This window comes from Scyliorhinus torazame, chromosome 16 (assembly GCF_047496885.1).
Source record: "Scyliorhinus torazame isolate Kashiwa2021f chromosome 16, sScyTor2.1, whole genome shotgun sequence".
In the NCBI taxonomy this organism is placed as follows: domain Eukaryota; kingdom Metazoa; phylum Chordata; class Chondrichthyes; order Carcharhiniformes; family Scyliorhinidae; genus Scyliorhinus; species Scyliorhinus torazame.
The window spans coordinates 128,942,557-128,962,288 of record NC_092722.1 but is presented as its reverse complement, the minus strand read 5'-3'; the positions used below and the strand labels follow the sequence as shown (position 1 = coordinate 128,962,288).

Genomic DNA, 19,732 nt, shown 5'->3' with positions numbered 1-19,732 from the left:
TCTGTCTAGGTGCATCTTAAATGATACTATCGTGCCCGCCTCTACCACCTCCGCTGGCAAAGCGTTCCAGGCACCCACCACCCTCTGCGTAAAAAACTTTCCACACACATCTCCCTTAAACTTTCCCCCTCTCACCTTGAAATCGTGACCCCTTGTAATTGACACCCCCACTCTTGGAAAAAGCTTGTTGCTATCCACCCTGTCCATACCTCTCAATTTTGTTAGACCTCAATCAGGTCCCCCTCCTCAACCTCCGTCTTTCTAACAAAAACAATCCTAATCTACGCAACCTTTCTTCATAGCTCGCACCCTCCATACCAGGCAACATCCTGGTGAACATCCTCTGCACCCTCTCTAAAGCATCCACACACAGCCTTCTGGTAATGTGACAACCAGAACTGCACGCAGATAGGGCGGGGAATTGGGCCTAGGTAGGGTACTCTTTCAAAAGGTCGGTATTCAGAGGGTTGGTGTAGACTGGATGGGCCAAATAGCCTCCTTCCGCAATGTAGATATTCTATGAACAAACAATGACTTGCTAGAGTGGATTTAGTCCTCCAATAGACAGCTTAATTCACATTTAGTTTAAAGAGGCACCAAAACCAAGAGGAATAGGAAGTAATATACAAACCCACACAAAGTATGGGTGCACACAAAGAACCAGGTAGGAGGAGGTAGCCAATACTTGTAAAAGTAAAATAAACAAGTGCTTAAAATAGCTTAAAAACAGTACTTACCTTTTCTAATGAAACAGCAGGCCTGACTCTGGAAGTCAAAAAGCAACAATGCTAGTTTAAAGAAATTTTGTAAAACCAGGGTTATAAAAGAATTAGCTATGACACGGATCCTTGGCTTCTACATAGGGCAGGAACAGTGTGGGGTTATCACATAAAGGGCACCCCTGATAAAGTCAGAGGAAAACCGTATTGTTCTAGAACCAATCAAGTTCCAATGACACAATAACGATGCTTGAATGTTCCAAATTTGTTTTTTGACAGCTTTTTAAAATCAAGTTAACTTTACAAAAGATAAATTTTACTAGTGTCTCAGATACAAATAATTTAGTAAATCAATCACTAATAAAAATTATGCATTATACCATACATATACAATTATATGCAATTTCTTTGGCCCCTATTCTGAAAAGTATTAATCCACTTCAGCTGGACTGGGTGAAGCCAGTCAACATAAGCAGAAATTATCTATAAATATGCAGACATTCTAGATTTGACCAACATAATTTCGAAGCAGAGATTTGTGGTATGCACAATATTGGGAAAAATTTCAGGAATGTTTCAGAATACCCACAGAGTTCCTAAATGCATGAACAAAAATGTACCTTATTCGCCAAATCAATTTTTAGGATCTTGGCTCAAATTGCCTCAATGAATTGCAAGGCTTCCTGTGGGAGAACAAGTTCAAATAAGTTTACAATAGTCACTACCTTTCAAGTTGATGTGCTTTAGTTAAAACTTTTGCTCATTGTCCCTCTTAATGTTTCTTTCTTGTACCTCTTCAGATCCCAAAATACTGACCTACACAGTTTGAAATCAAGAACATTTATTTGTTCCCGAGGCCTTAAATCTGTCCAACCCCACAGCTCAGGGCAGCACGGTGATTAGCACTGCCGTCTCACAGCGCTAGGGACACGGGTTCAATCCCAGCCTCGGGTGACCTTTTGTTGAGCTTGCACATTCTCCCCGTGTTTGCATGGGTTTCCTCCGGGTGCTCCGGTTTCCACAGTCCAAAGCTGTGCAGATTAGGTAGACTGACCATTTTAAATTGTCTTAGTGTCCAATGGTTAGGTGGGGTTACAGGGATAGGGCAGGGGAGTGGGTTGAGGGAGGGTGCTCTTTCAGAGGGTCGGTTTAAACTTGATGGGCAGAATGGCCTCTTTCTGGGCTGTAGGGATTCTATGACTTCTGTCATGTGAATATCCCTTTAAGAAAAGTGTGTTTTATCAAATGGCTGCAGTGATATCATTGTGTGGGTGGAGCTGGAATGTGATTCTGTTTTTTACTTCCGTTTTGAGCTGAAAGCACTTTTTGGCTCTGTGTTTTAGTTTCGCTTTCAGTTGGAGAGCTGCATTCAAACAAGAAGGTGTACGCCGCTCTCTCTCTAAAGAATGTCTCCCGATCACTTGATGATTTTAAAGTAATACCTGTTTCTGTAGAGAATTCAAACCCACTGTGTTGTTAAAAAGGGTTTTTCGACTTATGGATATTGTTAGGAAAGTTACTAAGGGTTACCTATAGAATACTGTATCTTTTTGGGGGGTTATCAGTGTTGATAGTTGGTAAGATGTTTACTGTGCATTTATAAAATGTTAACTGGATTTATAGAATAAACATGGTTTTGTTTTAAAAATACTTTTGATCTCCGTTGCATCACATCTGTAAAGTAGGCTTGTGCTCCCCATAACCAAAATCTATTCAAAGTTGTGGGTCAGGTGAACTCCATGATATAATTTGATGTTCTCTAAATCCTGGCCCATAATACTTCTCAATCCTCTCTTCCTTCGAAAATCTATAAATTTTAACTCTTTAGTCGGTCCGCACCAATCAAAGCTACTTAATATGTTTAGTCTTCACTTGAACCTTAGCTCTTCATTTAATTTTGTCAACCATTTAAAAGTAATATTCTCCAGCAACTCTATTATTTGCCATCCTCCAGCAAGATCAAATCCATCAATCCATGTTGAATTATTTGAGAAGCCAAAAGTTAAATTATACAACACAATACTTATGTTGTTTATCTCACTCTGCCGTAATATCTTGGCATACATTAGATAGATGCACTGCATTAATAAGTACAAGTCTCAAGCCCAAAACAGTAGAATTAGGTCTCAAAATGGAAAAACACTACCACCCCCATTTCATTCAGGCAATAATTCAAGTTAATTTCAGCGTTACAAATTAAATAATTAAATAAGGTTGCGCACAGTAGGGAGAAAGGATTCATTTTTGTTCACCAATATAGCTTCCTCCATAGCAATGCAAAAATACTACCGTTCTCTGATTTTATGTATATTGTGAAGAATAAACATAAAAGTATATTAAAAGATAGCAAATGTATCACCTATCCTCTATGTGACAGAAAGGGGTTGTTAAAGGGTGGCTGAGGTGAGGTGAGTAGGAGGAAGAAAAAAAACAGAAAAGGGAGATGGACCTCAGGTGGCATGGAGAAGTTCAAAATCTTGCAGCTGTGTAATTCTTTAAAGATGTCCAAAGGATTCCAAACACCTGAACTATTTATTGGGAATAAAAAGCAAGTAGTGTAGTTTTCATAAGAGAATAAGGAGTGTGACTGGAGAGTGGAAAATCTTTGAAACAGTAAATAAACACACTCCTTGTGATCCTTAGTGTGCAAACTATTTTTCTACTCAAAATGACCTCAACTCTCCATAACAGCATTGCCCATAGTGAGGTATTTACCAATTTATAAGCCAATAAGATCATCATTTCTTTTAATCAATAAACTGCTGGGATTTTTATTTACACGTGTGGGATCTTTTAAAACTGACAACAATAGAAAACTCAGAAAAGCCTCAAGCACTCGAAGTTAACATAGAATTTACAGTGCAGAAGAATTTACAGTGCAGAAGGAGGCCATTCGGCCCATCGAGACTGCACCGGCTCTTGGAAAGAGTACCCTTCCCAAGGGCAACACCTCCACCCGACCCCCATAACCCAGTAACCCCACCCAAAACGAAGGGCAATTTTGGACACTAAGGGCAATTTATCATGGCCAATCCACCTAACCTGCACATTTTTGGACTGTGGGAGGAAACCGGAGCACCCGGAGGAAACCCACGCACACACGGGGAGAACGTGCAGACTCTGCACAGACAGTGACCCAAGCCGGAATCGAACCTGGGACCCTGGAGCTGTGAAGCAATTGTGTTATCCACAATGCTACCATGCTGCCCCACTTCAGGCATCTCAGAAAATCGCAAGCTTCTAATGGAACACAGCACACATTTCAAATGATATATTATTGCACTCCCTCTAATACAACACGAGTGGCTAGCGCTGTGGTCTCACAGCACCAGGGACCTGATTCAATTCCGGCCTTGGTGACTGTGTGGAGTTTACATGTTTTCCCCCATGTCTGCGCAGGAATCCTCCAGGTGCTCTGCTTTCCTCCCATTGTCACAAAGATGTGCAAGTTAGGTGGGGTTGCAGGGATGGGGCAGGGGAGTGGGCCTAGATAGAGTGCTCTTTCAGTAGGTCAGTACAGACTAGATGGGCCAAATACCCTTCTGCACTGTAGGGATTCGATTATTGAAAACAAATTTCACAGGAATGTACAAACGAAGTGGGATATCATGCAAACAAGGCAAATATCCCGGTTTAGGACAATATTTGTAAAAGTCTATTAAGAACTGGTACATAGCACAACAGAGTAAGCGGACATCACAGTGAAAAAAATTATTCTGAAAAAATAAAGTAATAAAGCTCCTTAAAACAAAGGCATCGGAAATTTGGACCGCTGTTCCGTGAGCCTTGATATCAGACACAGGAAGTGACTGGAGTATATCAAAGAATTACAAATAGCTGCAAACCAGGCTGAGAAAAATAAATGTGTATGTTGCAGATTGTATCGCAGTTTCTCTGAAAGAGATGCATTACTGTTGTTCATAGGATATTGAGATGAGATTATACAAATTAATTAAATTCAAGCTGCATGCACAAATTCAATTTATTTCAAAAGTCCAATCATTCTACAGTTCCAGTTGAAATACGAGCCAATTCACTCCAATGAACATACTTCAAAACCACAAATATGGCATGGTGCTGAAATAGACATTTCCTGATCAAGAAACATTATTCATACTTGTACTTCAACTGGATGACTAACATTTTACAAATAAAATTGCTGTCAAATTGCTACATGCTGCATGACTTTATTTTGGGCAGAATTATATGAAAAATATCTTATTCCAGCAAACATCAGAGAAATAATATGACTGGAACAAAAGGAATGATAATTTCTGACAATCCTAATTAGCCTTCACTCCAAACCAAGTATCAAATGCAGTCACGGAAATGTTTAATCTCCAGAGTTGCTGCTTCTATTGTTTGGACAGGGAGAGTGCATCATCCACAATGATCTCGTCAGATTTTTGTAGGCACTTTTTGGATGCTGATAGATAGCTTGGACCAGGTGTAATTGGACCAGGGAAAAATGAAAACCACTAAAATTATCCATACAGTAAAGACAAAGGAGGAAGTGCTTTTATTTTTATAATGCCTTTAATATCCTTGGAACGCCCAAAGCATTTCACAACTAGTCAGTGTTGTCATGCAACTCTCAATTTGCATACAAAAGTCCCACAAAGATTAATGAGATAAATAGCCAATCTTCCCTCCAGATCAGCCTGCCTCTCCATCTGGAACCTATAGTGCAAGTTCCACTCTTGGCTTGGAACTGCAATTTTCAGCTGTTGTGGATATTTTCTCCATTTGTGAATAAAGTATCTGGGGAATTGTCATGCCATAGGAACAGGCTGAAAACTGGAATATCATGTGTATACTGCCAAACTCACGGAAAATTTACAGAATTTAACATGTTTAAGCCATCAAATCTAAATTGAGCAGACTGCATAATTTAGCATGAAAAAATTCATGAGTATTGCAGCCACAAGTCCAGGTGAATACCTGTCCAGTATTTTAATCCGGACTCTGGGTATTGCAACCTATGAGGCAGAATTTAAATTTTTTTAAAGATGCAAAAAAAATCTGGAAACTATTATATTTGAAAGGTGAATGCAAAAGGAAAAATAATGATTTGAACAAAATATGTTCTGGGGATCTTAAATAGGCGACATCACAGGAGGTCAAATGGTGTATAAAATTAGTGAGCATTCAGACTTGCGTAGATTAATCAAGAATAACCAACACAAATCTACTGAAGGCAAGCCTGGTTTGGTAAATCAAGGTTTGAGAGACAACCAATTAGACAGATAAAGTGAATGCAGCTGTGCTGTGCATGGATTTTTCAGAATGTGCTTTATACATTGGAGGATTGCTCAAAACACTGCAGCGTATAGTACAAGGGAAAAGGTTACAGTATGGCTGGAAGTTTTGGCCAATGTGCACTGACTGGAGTGGCAAAAGAATGGAAATGGTATACACCACGATTCAGCGCTTGATCCACTTTTGCATTTTTATTTATTTATTTCAACTAAGGCATAGGGAGCACAATCTCAAAATTCATGCTGATTGTCCTTGATCAACCAATGCATTTCAAAATATTCCCCAATATAATTTCACCAGTTAATATTCTGTGGTATTGCTCTAGCACTTAGCAAAGTGCTGCAAATGATTTCAGGAAGACAGGCAGGTTAGCAGCCATGAACAAACAGGTGAAAAATGTAATTTAGTGTGGATATAGTCGAGGATTTTCCTTCCGAAGTGTATTACAAGGAATGGCAGGGAAGATGGCATAGAATTTTTGACACAGAATTTACAGTGCAGAAGGAAGCCATTCGGCCCATCGAGTCTGCACTGGCTCTTGGAAAGAGCACCCTACCCAAGCCCACACCTCCACCCTATCCCCATAACCCAGTAACCCCATCCAACTCAACACGAAGGGCAATTTTGAACGCAAGGGCAATTTAGCATGGCCAATCCACCTAACCTGCACATCTTTGGACTGTGGGAGGAAACCAGAGCATCCAGAGGAAACCCACGCACGGGGAGAACGTGCAGACGCCGCAGACAGTGACCCAAGCCGGGAATCGAACCTGGGACCCTGGAGCTGTGAAGCAATTGTGCTAACCACCATGCTACCGATGCTGAAGGGTGTCAATGAACAGAGACACATAAGGATCCCTGCAAGTTCAAATACAAGTTGACAAAACCATTAAGGCATTTGAGGTTTTGTAATTAAGAGCACAGAATACAATAATAAAGTTTTAATTGTAAACCCCAAAATAAAATGGACTAGTCATAAATATTCACCAGGATAAAAGCAAATGACTGCAAATGTGGAAATCTGAAACAAAAACAGCAAATGCTGACCCCCCCCCCCCCCCCCCGCAAACCAAGCACAACATAAATCGCATCCTTTGACAGTCATCCAGACTCGAAACGTTAGCTCCATTCTCTCTTCACAGATGTTGTCAGACCTGCTGAGATTGTCCAGCATCTTCTGTTTTTGTTAAAGATTATGAAGCGTTTTGATATAGTGAAAAGTGCTGAATTACTTCCTCTGGTTGGGGAGTCAGTGACAAAGCTGAATCAATTTAAAATGGGCAGGAGGAGAGTAAGTGGCAATAGAGGCTTGTTGAAGATGGAAATGCTTTGCCCCAGAGAAAATTAGATCAATATTTAAGTGGAGGAAAATACAGGACAATGGGAAAAAGTAGGGTAGTGGAAGTGGTTCTGCACTACTCCACGAGCAAAGCGTTGGCATGGGCTCAATGGTAAAATGATAGCCACCTGCGATGTAAGCAAGCACAGTTCTATATAAATACTGTGTTTAGTTTGACAGCGAGCGAATTAGGACAAAAAGAGGAACAGTGCTCAGTGTTAATGGAGGTAAATGGTCTATTTAAAAAACTGAACAAGCTACAACTACACTGCTGTCTGTGTACAATGTTGTCAAACAGTTGCAACATTTTAGTATAGACTGCAGAAGGAAATATGGCTTTGCATCTAAATGAAGTGTAAAATCCAGTCCTGTTCACTTCATAAACAAAAGGTGGATGGGAAATGATATTAAAATGAACCCAGGATGCGCTACAAGGTTGAGTGTGAGTACATTATTTTGAAAATCAGATGCAATATAGAAAAGTCACACAACTCAGCAACATTTGAGGAGCATGATTCATGTTTCAAATTAGTAAAATGTGATGAAATCCAAAACATCAACAAATTTCAATGTAAAGCTTCATTAGAGCTCAAGATGCTCTTTCCAATATGCAAGGGGCTAATAATTTAAAGACACCCAAAAAGGCCAAAATGGACAGGCAACTGAAAATGCACATTAACTGAATCCCTTGGCATATTCAATTCTATGTCAATAATTGGTCCCCCCCATTATTCTCAGGAGCCATGGGAAACATTTCTTGAGTGCTCAAGTACAGAAAAAAAGCATTAAGAATGTAGAGCTAATAACTGGAGATGGGTGTTGATGAGAATGGAAGCTGAAAAATAAGGGGTGAACTAAGGGCTTGTTAAAAAGAGTTCTGAGGTGGCTTTTGAAAATGGGAATAAAGCATTATAAAACTATATCAAAACAAGTTGGTGATGTAAGATCAAGAGGATGAGTTTTAGAGGGCAGAGGGAAACTGTGGTAACTAGCGCTGAAGGAGCAGAAAAAAGTGTCAAGGTAATGTGATATCTTGGTTAGACATGGTGTTCTAGTATCCTCCTTCCTCCCACTGAACTGGTTTATTTCAGTTTTGGTTTATATACAAACACAAATAGGTACAAGTGGGTTCAACTACACTCCTCCCTCAATGATCAAGTTACACAAATGTTCAAATTTCATACAACTTGTATTCATTTCTTGTTTAACATTTATTTACAAATCCAATTTAGCCACTGGTTTCCTATCTTTAAGAGGAAACCTCTTTTGATCCAAACTTTCAAAACCTGGGAAGAACCTTGATAAATGTTGGTCAGATTCCCAGGGGAAATTTCTTCCCCCTCTCCCCACCCCCAAACAAAGATCATTTTACTCTTGACCTTCAATTGAATTTTTCACTTTATCTGTCTGACTGTGACTTAGGTCTGAACTAGTTTCAGGCGCAACTTGTGTTGGAGCGACTACTGGTGCCAGTATTGGAACTATCCATTCATCGGATCCATTTGATTATTCCCCTTCCTCATGAACATCTTGATGATAAAACATTATCTACATGTACAAACGCAACTTCAACACTACCAAACATTTTGGCCAAATTTGTGCGATGGCCACTACTCCTCCTGGTAGGTACTTCAACCACATGTGATCTTTCACCTTCAACTTGTGGTTCAACTTCGGACTTATTTCTGTCACTCGATCCCCTATCATGGCTCTATTTCTTGTGTGTCTTTTACTGACTGTGCTAAATGTAGCTTCAGCAATGAAAAATCTCATTCTAGATTGTATTCTAAAGAAACAATTCAGCCAGAGTTATGACAGTAATGCTGTGAGAAGCGTTTCAACAAATTAATTTTTTTTCAAAAATCAATGTGATTCTAGACAACTGATATTTCTTTCAATTTGTATCTAGCATTTGTTTGCAAGAGCACGTTTATCAGCTTAAATTTTGCACTCTGCTGCTCTATTTGAAGCAGGACGATATGGTGGAATTTGTGTTTTACCCCATTTATTCCCATGAATTTCATAAACTGTTCTGAACAAGACCGAGGTAACTTGTCGACAGAATTTTCCCTGGGAACCTATAAGCAGCAAACAGCCTATGCAAAATATCTAGTTTTGCTAGTTGTTCAATTCATCGGAAACTTTGACTACCTTAAGGAACAGCTGTTACCCTTCAAAATGTATGAACAGTCACTGTCACACCAACTGTACATTTCCATGATTGCATGTGGCTTCTTTTCTACAGCTTGACAAGAGGGAACAGCGTACGAGTCCTAAACTAGGCGGCTTTAAATTAAAATTAGGATTCACCCTTTTAGGATAGGGATGAAGAGAATTTCTTTCTCTCAAGAGGGTTGTGCAACTTTGGAACTCTGCCTCAGAAACAGTGGAGGAAGGGTCATTGAATACCTTTTAAGACGGAAGTAGATGGATTCTTGTTCGGCAACAGAATCAAAAGGTTATCGGGGTAGTGGAATTCAAAAACAGATCAATCATAATCTTATTAAATGGCGGAGTAAACTCAAGGGATTGAATGGACTACTTGTACTCCTAATTTGTATGTTTCACCATGTCTTCTGTTCTTATTTAACCTTGGCCATGAAAAATAACTTCTTGTAAGTCTGTTTCTCAAGCTCATCCTCAGATTTAGATAATGAAGATGGTACAACTGCAATATGCACCTTTCAGGAATTACGACTCTGGCATGTCACGCAATCAATTGACAACTCATTCGGATACAAAAAAAATGGCCTGATCTCTAAATCCAGTTAGACATATAGTTGTAAACCTTTGGCAATAGAGGGCCCCTACAAGATGTTCTACCAATGTCATCTGCTGTGATTAGCAACTTGTCTACAGTTGAGAAGAGTAATGCATCTTCCCTGATGGAGGTAGAAACATAGAAAATAGGAGAAAGTCGTTTGGCCCCTTGAGCCTGCTCTGCAGTTCAATATTATTATGGCAGATTCATTATTTCAACACCACATTCCCGTACTCTCCCCATACTACTGGGGTAGCACGGTGGCACAGTGGTTAGCACTGCTGCCTCAGCGCTAGGGACCCGGTGTCATGAGAATGTCGCCGTAAGAAATGTTTGGCTGCTCATGTTACTGCAGTGATGTCAGAGTGTTGGTGGAGCTGAGCTCTGGTTCTGCTTTTTAGTTTCACTTTGAGAAAAGCTTGGGTGTGTCTGTCTTTTTGGTTTCGTTTTGGTGTGTGTTGCAGCTGAAGTGTGTGTTGCAGCTGAAGTCAGCCAAAGCAGCTGTATTGTTGAGCTCTCTGCCACGAAGGACTAACTCTTAATCATTTGGTGAATTCAGAATTATAAATGTTTTCAGTATTGAATGTAAACCCTGATGTGCTTCTGTTTAGAGGTTTGTTAAGTCTTCTGGGTGTTAAAAGGACAGCATACAGATTACTTGGTGTTGTATTCTTTGGGGGCTGTATTTGAATTAATGGTGCTAAGATATTCACGGTTTGTTTTAAAAAGGTTATCTTGGGCTCATAGAATAAACATTGTTTTGTTTTAAAACAATACTGGTCCATTTCTGCTGTACCATACCTATAGAGTGAATCGTGTGCTCCCCATACCACAATCTATTAAAAGTTGTGGGTCAGGTGAACTCAATGATATACTTTGGGATTCTCTAAACCCTGACCCATAACACCCGGGTTATATTCCCACCTTGGTTGATTATGTGGAGTTTGCACGTTCTCAGTGTGTCTGCATGGGTTTCCTCCGGGTTCTCCAGTTTCCTACCACACGAAGGCCAATACACCATTTGCCTTCTTAGCTGCTTGCTAAACCTGCTGCTTGCTTTCAGTGATTAGTGTACAAGGACCCCCGGTCCCGTTGTACATCAACATTTTCAATCTATCAGCATTTAACAAATACTCTACCTTTCTGTTCTTCCTACCAAAGTGGATAACTTCACACTTAGCCATGTTATCCACGCAGACAGGGGGAGAATATGCAAACTCCACATGGACAGTGGCCCAGAGCCGGGATTTGAACCCTGGTCCTCAGCGCTATAGTCCCAGTGCTAACCATTGCACCACGTGCCGCCCCGGTTTTGATCTTGAAACTACAACCATACAAATGTTTATGAAATCTTCGAACTCCAATCTCCAAAAATCAAAGAATGTTTCAAGTTCTGAGCAAGTTTTCACTCACTGGCACTGAAGAATAGTGAGGAAAATGAATTCAATCTCTCCTCACCATCATCCAACACAAAAGATCACAGTACCTTCCAAATCCACGACCACTACCATCTACAAGGATAAGAGTAGCAGATACCTGGGAACCCTACCACCTGGAGGTTCAGTGTTGGGACCCTTGCTTTTTCTGATATATATTCATGACCGCACAATTTCAAAGTTTGTGGACCGATACAAAACTTTAAAACATTATGAACTATGCGGAGAATAGTGTACAACTTCAAAAGGGATACGGACAAGTTGGTGGAATGGGCAGACAGGTGGCAGATGAAGTTCAGTGCAGAGAATTATAGGATCCCTACGGGGCAGGAGGCAGCCGTTCGATCCATCGAGTCTGCACCGACATTCCAAAAGGGCCCATTTCCCTGTCACACTCCAGTAACCCCACCTAACCGTTGGACATTAGGAGCATTGGGTACTGGGCAACACCGGTCTTGTGCTCCTGTGAACCCACATATTAGCCTGCCATTTTTGAATCTATTTGCCGGTTTCACCAAACACTGGAGTGTATTTGTCAATCACATCACTGAGCAATGCAAATTTTCCTTTAACGAAAGAAAGTTTGCTCCAATTTACCTTAAGTGCTGTTAACTAGTTTCTTCCTAACAAGGCTGGTTTTTCAATCTTTGCCATAATGATGTGCAATTTTACACATTCATGTGACTGAAACGGAAACTTCCAATTACAGGAATTTCTTCTTCTCAAAACTTCGTAACAATTTTTCCAATTGATGTTGACTCAACTTTTCAAGATGTGGAGATGCCGGCGTTGGGCTGGGGTAAGCACAGTAAGAAGTTTTACAACACCAGGTTAAAGTCCAACGGGTTTGTTTCGATGTCACTAGCTTTCGGAGCGCTGCTCCTTCCTCAGGTGAATGAAGAGGTATGTTCCAGAAACATAGATAGATAGACAGATTCAAAGATGCCAGACAATGCTTGGAATGCGAGCATTAGCAGGTGATCAAATCTTTACAGATCCAGAGATGGGGTAACCCTAGGTTTAAGAGGTGTGAATTGTGTCAAGCCAGGACAGTTGGTAGGATTTTGCAGGCCAGATGGTGGGGGACGAATGTAATGCGACATGAATCCCAGGTCCCGGTTGAGGCCGCACTCATGTGTGCGGAACTTGGCTACAAGCTTCTGCTCGGCGACTCTGCGTTGTCACGCGTCCTGAAGGCCGCCTTGGAGAACGCTTACCCGGAGATCAGAGGCTGAATGCCCCTGACTGCTTAAGTGTTCCCCGACTGGAAGGGAACATTCCTGCCTGGTGATTGTCGCACAATGTCCGTTCATTCGTTGTGGCCTGCGAAATCCTACCAACTGTCCTGGCTTGACACAATTCACACCTCTTTAACCTGGGGTTACCCCATCTCTGGATCTGTAAAGATTTAATCACCTGCTAATGCTCGTATTCCAAGCATTGTCTGGCATCTTTGAATCTGTCTATATATATGTTTCTGGAACATACCTCTTCATTCACCTGAGGAAGGAGCAGCGCTCCGAAAGCTAGTGACATTGAAACAAACCTGTTGGACTTTAACCTGGTGTTGTAAAACTTCTTACTCAACTTTTCAAGGTACAGCAATTCAGGAATCATCCCTAGCTGATGCACCTGCTTCATCCTGATGCAGTTTCATCCAGCCAGCGTTTGCTATTTATTCATCCGACATGTCTTGCCAAAATTACCTTTCTTCTTTCAGCTGTAGTACTCTGCCTTCAGAAATGAACAATTCTGTGCTCAATGTTCATCTAAGCACCAGTAACAGGAATTGGTAGGATCACTGCTACTACTAATTGCCTTCGTTGGGGCCTTTGGCTTACTCAGTTGCAGCTTATTTACTTCAACAGACAGCTGGTGATTGGTATCTCCTGAGTCATGTTCTGCCATGTGCATGGGCAAAGTTTGGCAAGCTATTCGAAAGTTAACTTTGGCAATGTCAGTATCCTGCTGCAAATGCATTAACTTTTAAAACCATACAAATCTGTCCCGCAATGCTCTTTTTTGAAAGTCTCCAAAATTATAATGAATCAACATCTTTTTCAAGGCCATCATAAACTCTCCAATGTTCTCACTGTCGCACTGGGCAACTGGTAGCTTTCAGCAATCTCCAATAGCTTAGCATTGTAGTGCTACTCAAGCATACACAAAATGTCTGACAATGCTGGGTCTTTTGACTTAGCAGGGCGAGCAAACTAGAGCGTTGCATATACTTCTGCACCTGCTTCCTTTCCCTCTTCCTCCTTCCTTCCGCCCCCTCCCCACCCAGATTTTGATTAATAGTCTGGTTATTAGGATATTCAAGTATATTATTAGCCATGCAAAATATCTCTAGCCACTCCACAGCACTGAAAGGCACTTCCTTGCACCTATACTCTCCCAGTCACACAAAAATAACTGTGGAATTGGCCATCTTCGAAGGTCAGTCCACCAAGTACATAAACAGCCTTTTTTTTTTTTTACGAGCAGGTTTTTCAGCCCATTTCTTGGCAAAAAAAACCTCCTCTGTTGGTTTGCTGTAAACATCTCAACACATTTTTTGGCTAGAGATGTTCATGATCCTATATGCATTGCGAGACTGGGATACTTTGGCAGGCCAAAAACACTGCTGCATACACATGGAGTTCTAGTACCCTAGAAACTGGTTTATTCCAGTTGTGGTTTATATACAGACATAAATGGCCACAAGAGGGCACTATTTCAAGTAGAATAGTACATTAATGCAGATGTATGGCTGGACCAGGTCACTAAGATAGGTTAGGGTGAGAACATTGGAGGTGTTTGCAAGTGAGGTGAATGGAGTTGCAAATCAATTCACCGAGATATGGAGCCTGTAGAGTTTGGATGAAGGAAGGAAGGATGAAATTGCAAAACTTGTTCCAGATGAAGAAACCGGTCAAGGTATGCTGAATGGCTTATAATCTGAGGAGGGTGGCAGGATGAAGGCTCCTTAGTCAGCACCTTCCAAACCTGCAGTCTCCACCGCCAAGAAGGACAAGGGCAGCAGATGCATTGGATCACCATCACCTGTGGGTTGTCATCCATGTCTTCCCCATCCAGACTTGAACTATCCCTTTGTTGCTCTGGGATGAATATCTTGGAATTTCTTTCCCAGCAGCACTGTGGAAGTACCTGCAGCAGTTCAGGAAGGTGTCCTATCACTACCTCCTCAAGGTCAATTGTGGATGAGCAACAAATGCTGAACTAGCCAGTGATGCTCACACCCCATGAAAGAATTAAAAAAATTATTATTATTATTTTTTTTTTTAAAGCAGCTAGAATTTTCAGGTGTGACCTTTCATTGGGTTGCAAAGGACTAAGAATAGGAGCAGAATTAGGCCACTCGGCCCATCGAGTCTGCTCCACCATTCAATCACGGCTGATATTTTTCTCATCCCCATTCTCCTGCCATCTCCCCATAATCCCGGATCCCCTTATTAATCAAGAACCTATCTATCTCTGACTTAAAGACACCGGGATTTAGCCTACACAGCTTTCTGCGGCAAAGAGTTCCATAGATTCACCACCCTCTGGCTGAAGAAATCTCTCCTCATCTCCGTTTTAAAGGATCGTCCCTTCAGTCCGAGATTGTGTGCTCTGCTTCTAGTTTTGCCTACAAGTGGAAACATCCTCTCCACGTCCAAAATTTACATCAAACACATTGGAGGGGCAAAAGGACAATTAATTTGAATATAGAAAAGATGCTAGACGAACAACCAAGTAAGTCGAGCTAGAATCCAAAACAGAGTGTTAATGCCAGTAGAAATAGCTTCGTTGAGAATATGGAGGCAGTTTCGAAAGCACTTCGGGTTGGGGGCAGGGTCAAGGGAAATGCCGATACGGTGAACCATAGATTTGAGCCAGGGACGTGGGATGGAACTCTTTGGAGATGGGAGGAGAAAGGAATTAGGACACTAAAGATTTATTTCTTGGGGTCATTTTGCGGGATTGAAGGAGCTGGGAGCGAAGTATGGGCAGGGGGAAATATTTAGATACATGCAGGTTCGAGACTTTGCCAGAAAAGGAGATACAGAGCTTCCCAGTAGAGCCAGCTTCCACATTGCTGGAGGAGGTGCTGACGACAGGGGGACTGGAGAAGGGGGTAGGATCGGTGGTTTACGGGGCTATTTTGGAAGAGGAGAAGGCGCCACTAAAAGGGATCAAGGCGAAGTGGGAGGAAGAGTTGGGAGAGGGTATGGAGGATGGGTTCTGGTGTGAGGTGCTCCAGAGGGTGAACACCTCCACCTCGTGTGGGAGGTTGGGGCTGATACAGCTGAAAGTGGTGTATAGAACGTACTTTTCAAGGGCGAGGCTGAGCCGGCTCTTTGAGGGGGTAGAAGATGCGTGTGAACGTTGCGGGGGGTGGCCCCCGCAAACCACATTCATATGTTTTGGTCCTGTCCAAAGCTGGAGGATTACTGGAAGGAGCGGCTGGGTGGGTTGGGGGGAGGGGGACTGTTTTGTGTTAATGGTGACTATGGGTGATTCCCGATTCCTTTTTGTCATTTGTTTATGTTAACGTGCAGGCCAATGTCTAGGGTTTGGTGTGAGGATGGGATTGTTGTTATTGATATGGGGATTGACATTCCATTCGTTACAGATTGTTTATTGTTGGGTATAAATTTGGGAGAAAATGTGAAAAAGGAGAAAAAAAATATATATTTTTTTAAAAACCCACTAATGCCCCAGGTCCTTAGCATTGTTTCTCACGTGATCTGACTGGTACTACTGTGGAGTAGCTTCTCCCTGACCTCCCAAGTTTCAAAATTTTCCCTACTTCTGGTTATGGCCTCTCCCCTTCAAACCTCCAAGTTGCGGCCACCACCTCTCCTCTTCCCAACCCACCCGCTCGCTTGAACACCCACTCCGATGCACCCTTTTGCTGGTTCCTGGATAAGGACAACGAGGCAAGAGCATTCAGATAGAAACATGGATTATATCAGCTCCAGCTCTGCACTTCTGGGACTTGCATTTCCACAACATCAGAGTTCCAACTTCAGATCTGGATCTTCAAAGGAAATGCAGTTCCAGAAAGGGAAATGGCTAAAGGGTGAGAATTTTGGAGAGAGGGTTGGTCAAGGTGATGGGATACAACGCAACAAGAGGATTCGGGTGGGTGGTGGGGGGTTGGTGAGCATCTGCAGTGACCAGGAAGATCAGTGAGTGGTAGGTTTGGGAAGTAGGATCCATGGCAAGCAGCAGTACTGAAGTGGAAAGTTGCATTTTTCTTTTATTTATTTTTTAAATATAAATTTAGAGTACCCAATTCATTTTTCCAATTAAAGGGCAATTTAGCTTGGCCAATTTACCTACTTGCATATCTCTTGGGTCGTGGGGGCGAAACCCACGCGAACACAAGGCGAATGCACAAACTCCACACGGACAGTGACCAGAGCCGGGATCGAACTTGGGACCTTGTCGCTGTGAGGCAGCAGTGCTAACCACTGTGCCACCGTGCTGCCCTTTCTTTTATATTTTGAAACTTAATTTTAAAAGCTATTTCATTGATCAAAATCGGAATTTAACAATACAAAAATTCAACTTGAGGGTATAACGTTTTAATAATTTTTTTTTCTGATAAGAAAGGTCCGACGGAACCCAGCTATACATTTTTAACATTGGTTCCCGGGAATCTCAATGTTTCACTGAAAAACATCTTTATTAGGACCTTTTTCAAATTTCAATTTATGAGATACGGCTGCTGTTGGTTAGGCCAGCATTTATTGCTCATCCCTAGTTGCTCTTCAGAAGCTGGTGAGCTGACTTCTTGAAACGCTGCAGCCCTGAGGTGTAGGTACATCCACAGTGCTGTTGGGGAGGGAGTTCCAGGATTTTGACTCCATGACCGTGAAGGAATGATAACAATTTTCAAATCAGGACGATGAGCGGCTTTTGGGGGGGGGGGGGGGGGAGACGGGAGACTTCCAGGTGGTAATTTTCCCAGGTGTCTGCTGCTCTTGTCTTTCTAGATGGTAGTGGTCATAGGCTTGGAAGGCGCTGCCTAAGGAACCTTAGTGAGTTCCTGCAGTGCATCTTGTACATGGTACACACAACTGCCACTATTCGTCAGTGGTGGAAGGATTGAATGTTGGTGGAAGGTGCATCAATCAAGGGAACTGCATTGTCCTGGATGGTGTCGAGCCTCATGTGTTGTTGGGAGCTGCACTCATCCAGGCAGGTGGAGGGTATTCCATTACACTGCTGGCTTGTCCCTTGTAGGTAGTGCACAGGTTTTCTGGGGTCAGGTGGTAGTTACTTGCTGCAGGATCCCTGATCTGCTCTGGTAGCCACAGTATTTATATGGCTCGTATAGTTCAGTTTCTGGTCAGTCGCAACCCCAGGATGTTGAGTATGGAGGATTCAGTGATGGTAATGCCATCGAATATCATGGGGTTACGGTTTGATTCTCTGTTGGAGATGGTCATTGCCTGGCACTTGTATGGCGCAAATGTTACTTGCCACTTGTCAGCCCAAGCTTGGATATTCTCCAGGTCTTACTGCATTTGGACATGGACTGCTTCAGGGTCAGACGACTCGCAAATGGTGAACATTGTACAGTCACCAGTTAACATGCTAATTTCTCACCTCACGACAGCAGAAGGTCAGTGATGAAGCAGCTGAAGATGATTGGGCCTAGCACACTACCCTGATGAACTCCTGTAGTGATGTCCTGAAGCTGAAATGATTCATCTCCAATCACCACAACCATCTTTATTTGCGTCAGGTATGATTCCAACCAACGGAGAATTTCCTCCTTGATTTCCATCGACTCTGGGATTGCTTGGGCCTGATGCCATACTCGGTCAAATGCTTTCAAGGGCAGTCACTGTCATCTCACTTACTGTATGGATAAGAGATAGGGTGGAAGATGAAGCAAGGTGAGGAACCTTAATAAAGGGAAAGTAGTTGCACTATTCAACCAGTTTTCAGTGAACTCCACCTTTGAAGAGCACATCAACATCAATCCTCAAATAAAAGCCTTTTCTTGCAAGAGAGAAAACCTCTGGAGAGCACAGTGTAAGGGGAGGGAAAATACAGACCAAGTCAACCAGGATCAGAAAAGGTACAGAAAGATGTCAAGAGGTGTGTTGAAAATGCACTATGGGAGGAAAATGGAGCAGAGTGAGTAACTATCACGGTATTGGAAATTGCAGGCGAAGATCAAAGCAGTACACCAATTGAGCAGAGTTGTTAGATATGGCACGGCAGGCGTTAAGTTAAAAATAAGAGTGAATTCAGACACATGTTAATGCGTGTAATTAAATTATAAGACAAAGGCACTCAGCATTTGATTAAATTAACAGCTTGATAATTCATTAATCTCAGGCCAAATCAGAGAGTGTGGCTGAGAATAGCATAAAAGAGAGGGTAATGAATCATATAAAGTATTGCAGAAGCTTGTAACCAACCCTCGAGATTAAGGGAAATAAGTGGGATATCGAATTTATAAAAAGAGATTATTTGATTGATGATATGGTACTGTCTGAAAAGCTGGAGGCTTTATTTTATCCTGCTCATCATGCTGTAATATTGACATGAAGAATCAAGGACCAAAAGTGCCCATCATTTCCCAAAAGAGGATTTAACTGGAGCAAATGGTTGCAGCATGCAGAAAAATACCTTCAGTTAGGGTGTAGCAACAGGCAAAATTTTAGACCGAGACAATCTAGAGCAGTACATAGGATAGGGTAAGCTGATCATAGTGGCGAGGAGCTGGTGGCAAACAAGAGATTATGTTGACAGGTGTTGCCAGCAAAGTAAGTGGGGGAAAACTTTACATCATAGGCCAATTATCATCTAGGCTAGCTAGCAGTACTGTGTTTGCATTCCATACGGCAAATTTGATTCACCCAACGTTGTGTTTTGACACATCGTGTTAGGTTCTGCTAATGTTAAATGCATTAAGACTGGAACCACCCAGACTCTCAAAACATCAAAATCCGAGCGCTTTTCATAAACAACCTAAATATTGTCAGAAGTTACATGCTAAACCGGCAAAATCAGTTTCTCCTCACCATGTTACCAAATACCTTCAATCACCAACACTCAAGTTGTTGGACTTCATATTCAAATATAAATGACCAATGCTAGAACCTGGGCCAGAGCAAATCACAATGGCTGTATTAAATTCCCATGTCTTTTCGTTAGGGAGCCTTTTGGTGCATACAAGACCAGGAAATACTAATGTTTTCAGTTCTCA

The 19,732-nt window shown here is 41.9% G+C and overlaps 1 protein-coding gene across 2 annotated transcripts in view; it reads right to left on the bottom strand.

The window, feature by feature from the left end:
* tbc1d12b (TBC1 domain family, member 12b) overlaps window positions 1-19,732 on the bottom strand; it is a 141,383-nt gene that overhangs the window by 96,583 nt on the left and 25,068 nt on the right. The window lies entirely within an intron of this gene.